Here is a 4,824-nt window from a genome sequence, read left to right as displayed (position 1 = left end):
TCAACGTGGACATTAATGATAGTTTCCTGCAAATGTTCAGAAGGGAAGAAAGAAAGGAGTGAACTTCTGAAATCTGACCTCAGTTTCATTTTTGAATAATGTGGATGCTGCTGTGAGCTGTGATATGGGAACATGTTTGATGTAACTGACTGAAGATAAGTGAACAGTTAGGCAAATTGACTAGACTGATCTAACCACTGCAGCTCAAAGAGACAGGAGATTGATTTTCCTACCACGCCACTGCCCTGTGAATGCAAACTTTACATACCCACAGCGTGTGAATATCCATGTCAGCAACTGACATTTGTTAATGACACTTTAATGTGCATAACACTATATGCGATGAGTTTAGTGTGTGATTCTCTGAGGCCTGTGTCTGTAATGGTTCTGAAGAATTACCTGTAATTATGAGAGGATAATAACCCCAAACCAGCATGACAAGTATTTACAACATTTGGTTGGAGGGCACTGGCAGCAGGCATTGATGGCACTTAGACAAACATGCATCCAAACCGGTTGTAATAGATCTGGGAAGGAAAAAAAATACCCATGCACCTGAGAAGAAATATTTAGTCCTAATCCATGTGTCTCACTTTTGTTTTGGTGAGTGGTTTCATTGAACAAAAACTGCATTATAATGTGAATGTATGTCTGGGAAGATGAAAAGAAAATGTACAAGTAAATTATCTACTGGCCACCTGTGCTGTGTTACACTAGGCTACACAGATGAGACAATGGTTGCCTCTGTTTTGCCAGAAACAATATGCAATATCAGTCCTCAAGTGCCTTTATCTCTTATTGTCAAAATTATTTTCAGATTTGAATGAGCCACGCAAGGGCTATTTTATTATTTAAAAAGGGAAAACATTAATTCAATCAGATAGATGCCAGAGGAAGAACAGGGAAGTGATAAAAGATAGCCTAAGCATGGGCATAAAGACAGCCAGCAGAGATTTTGTGTCTGTCCCATGCCTGCTCAGTGGGCCTATTGTGTTCTCTCAGCAGATATACAGGCCAAGCTTATCAGGTCCCCTTATCATTTTCTCTTCACACTCAAATGGAACTGTGAGGCATTCAGCCCAAACTGTGAGCTGGACAGATTAGAACTGTGTCAATGATGCAGCTTTGCTTTTTGAGGGGTGTACTGTGCTGCAGTTCACTGCCCATTTAGAGACAACACACTACACAAAGAAAAAGTAACATATAAGTGAAGGCATGAAAGCAAAACTAACAAAATTCCCAAAGCTTAGATGCCCCAAATAAGGAATCAACAGTTAGGAATCATACAACTCATTCTGCATTAAATAATAAAATAAAAGCCAACCCTGAAGTCAAAGTACTCATGTAAACAACTGACATTAAACGTGTGATTTTCAGTCAGCTTTTTTCTTTTCTGCAGTTTTAATGAGACCAAAATTTGAGGAAGTATTTAAGGCAATACAAGTTTTGTAATGCAAGCCTCTTATGAGGCCAGTTTCCTGCTCAGATGTTTATTGTTGCGTTTCCCCACATACCTTTGACTATTAACTAATAATTTCCTTGTTAGCACATACCTCCAAAGAAATAAATCCATGTATTTCATGTGGTCACACATGCTTTTATTCATACAAATGTCAAACCCACACATGGTTAAGTTAAAATTACAAACATCACACTTTTGGTTATAAACCCCAAAAAACAAAATTGAATTTATATCACAACACAGCACTTTCACATCTTGACATGAATCTTATTCTTCCCACAGGAGAGAAACAAGCTGTGATACTTTTGTGAATTGTCTATGGACACGTGAAAATGTAATTAGCTTATGTTACCTACCAGCGTTACCTAAAAAGAAAGAAAAAGTATGGTAAAAAGAAAAAACTTTAAACATAACAATTCTAAATTGAATGCTACATGATAAATAGACTATGTCAATAACCTTAGCTGCTAAATTGGCCAATTTTTATAGTATATCTGCACAAATTTTTCAATAATATTAGCTACCAACTTTGGCTATGTAACATACATATCTTATTAAAACGAAACCATTTCAATAATGTTGGCTGCTAAGTTGGGCCTCCAACAATCTAATGTTTAGGGATAACAAAAAAGTCTGGTAGTATGTATGGTATGGTAGAATGTATGGTAAAGTATGGTAAAAAGAAAAAGATTACAAGAGAACAATTCTAAATTTCATGCAACATGATAAATTGTCAATAACCTTAGCTGCTCAACTGGTCATTAAGTATAATATCTAGTTATAATACATTCCAATATCATTAGCTGCTAATGTTTCCCACCACAAGTCTAATTTTAAACACATTAACATTAGCTGTTAATTAGTGATTAACAATCAAATAGCATACTAAGATGAGAGACAATGTTACAATAGTGTCTAAGTTTAGCCATTAAATATCAAATTTCCAGTTAAAATGAAAATTATTAAACAACTTCAGCTGCTGCATTTGTAGCAGCATTCTATGGTTGAGGGAAAATTAAAAAGTGACAGCAGCATTAGCTGCTAACTTTGGCATCCACATGACTCAGATATAGCCATCACAAATTAAATAAAATGAAACAGTATTTTATTTTTTTGTTATATTATACAAGATGAAATACAAACAAAAAAACAGGTTGTATTAGCTAATATTAACCATTAGAATAAAGCAAAAATCAATAACCTTAACTGCTAACTTTGGGTGTCAAATAGTTAAAGTCAATGTAACACTAAAGTCAATTGTATTGGGCATTGCATATAGCACAAACCTCCACAGACAGCCTTCTCTCAGCTGAGAAAGAACAATTGTTTATATATTCCCTTTCTCTACTAAACAATTAGCATGGGCAGAACCAAACTTCATTCAAGGGTCCAAGTCTATCCCATTTAAAAAGGTTATTTGACAAAAAGTTACTTTTTTAGTAAACATCAACAGAACATGTAAATTATAGTTTGACAAACAAACAATATAATCCCTCCAAATCAGACAAATACTTACTAATACTATATATTAAACTTGTGACCACCCCCACAGTCATGGTATAACCCGTGACATCATTGATGATACCAGTAAGAGCATAAAGTAGGGAAGTGTCTGACTGTCTCATGGAGTCATGGATGTTCTATGGAGTCCATGGTGAGTGTGGATGATTGAAGTCCATAGTGGAACTGTGTCTTTTTAAGCAAGACATAGTGATGGTAACTGTAACAAAACACAATGCTAACCACAAACAAACCTGTCATACTATGTATTTGCAGTGCTAAGGATTAAGATGGAAATTTGCATGAGATCTGTGTTTTCACAGCTGCTGTAGCCTAGACCAATACACAAACACACAGCATTTCAACATTTGGGCCCTCCATTTAGTAGCTCTAAAAAAATGCCACATTACTTTATCATGAAACAATAAAAAAAGAAGAAAAGTCAGAAACACTACTTCAGAAATATCAATTGCCACATATAGCGTACTATTTGAATGTTAATGCAACACTATGTATTGTGTTCAAATTGTTTACTTACTTAGTGAGAGAGCTCTGAAGGTCTTGCCAACTCTGCTTCCCCCATCCTTCCACAGGAAAATTGGAATAGTCTTCATATCCACCACTGAGGAGTCGCGCAGGTTATTTACTGACATGCAGCCTGTAAGTTTATTTTAGTTTTTCTACTTCAATAAGGGTGGATGTTTATACTGCTTGATTTGCTTGACAACTATGAATGTAATTTAGGGCCAGAATGTTTAAAAGCAAAAAAATAACAAACTGTGAATGTAAATCAAAATCCATAAATGATCAAATTAAACTGTAAATGTAGTGTTCATCATGTCCTGTGTATTCATGAATAGGAGCTTCCAAACAATATTAAGCATTCACTAAACACTGCCTGTAAGATCTGGTGTGTGCAAAATAGGTCTGTGGGTGTGTGGGTTTGTGTGTGTATTTTAATGTTACTGACATTATCAACATTAAAGTGATATTAAAAATAAAACAATTATTGGTCCAGGTGTGCCTTGGTGGCTCACCTCATGGAGTTCTAGCCACATGGGCTTGGTCCTACCCGCAGTGGCCATGGGTTCGGGTCCGACCTGCGGCCCTTTGCTGCATGTCATCCCCTCTCTCTCCCTGACTTTCCTGTCTCTCTCTCACTCTGTAACAATAAAGGCAAAAATGCCAAAAAAATGAAATCGTTTTTTTTTTTTGCATTTTGATACATCCACAAAATAAGCTTGATAACCTAATATCAGTTATAACAGGTGGGGACCAACATGAAGACAGCAGTCAATTGTTCCTGCACATTTTGTGCCTTAGGGATGAGATGACGATATAATGACAAAACAGACTCTACACTGGTGGCTCTAGATGTTTGTTTCATGATGTTTCATGATTAATTACGCTAAGCAGTACCTCAACCAACTGGGAGTTTCTCTATCTTGCCGTGTATTGTATATAATGTACATTTAAATTCATGCAATAACTCGTTTTGGCAGAAAACGAGGAAATTATGAGAATTTGGCCCTTTTTCCACATACAATGCCTTTGACATTGTACCAGCAGGGGGCAGTAGGTCACTGGGCACTGGGGTTCTGGAGCATTTGAAGGCAACAGAAGAGCGCCGTAGTCGAAGGACCCAAAAGAGTTACTTCTTTTTAGCCTACTGGTTTATATCTAAATAATTAATACTACATTTTCTGTGACAAATAAACTTTTTCAAATTTCACTGTGTATGTGTAAAAGTTTTCTGGAGGTGATTACCATCACAGCATTAATTCTGTTTGTACATTATGCTATCCTCCCTCTAGCCCCGTTGTTTTACCGTCAGGCATCTGTACGGACACGGCTCACCGAGG

Source organism: Seriola dumerili, unplaced genomic scaffold (assembly GCF_002260705.1).
Source record: "Seriola dumerili isolate Sdu_G_001 unplaced genomic scaffold, Sdu_1.0 BDQW01000219.1, whole genome shotgun sequence".
NCBI classification, from domain to species: domain Eukaryota; kingdom Metazoa; phylum Chordata; class Actinopteri; order Carangiformes; family Carangidae; genus Seriola; species Seriola dumerili.
The sequence above is the reverse complement of the archived record's forward strand: the minus strand, read 5'-3'. Positions refer to the sequence as shown.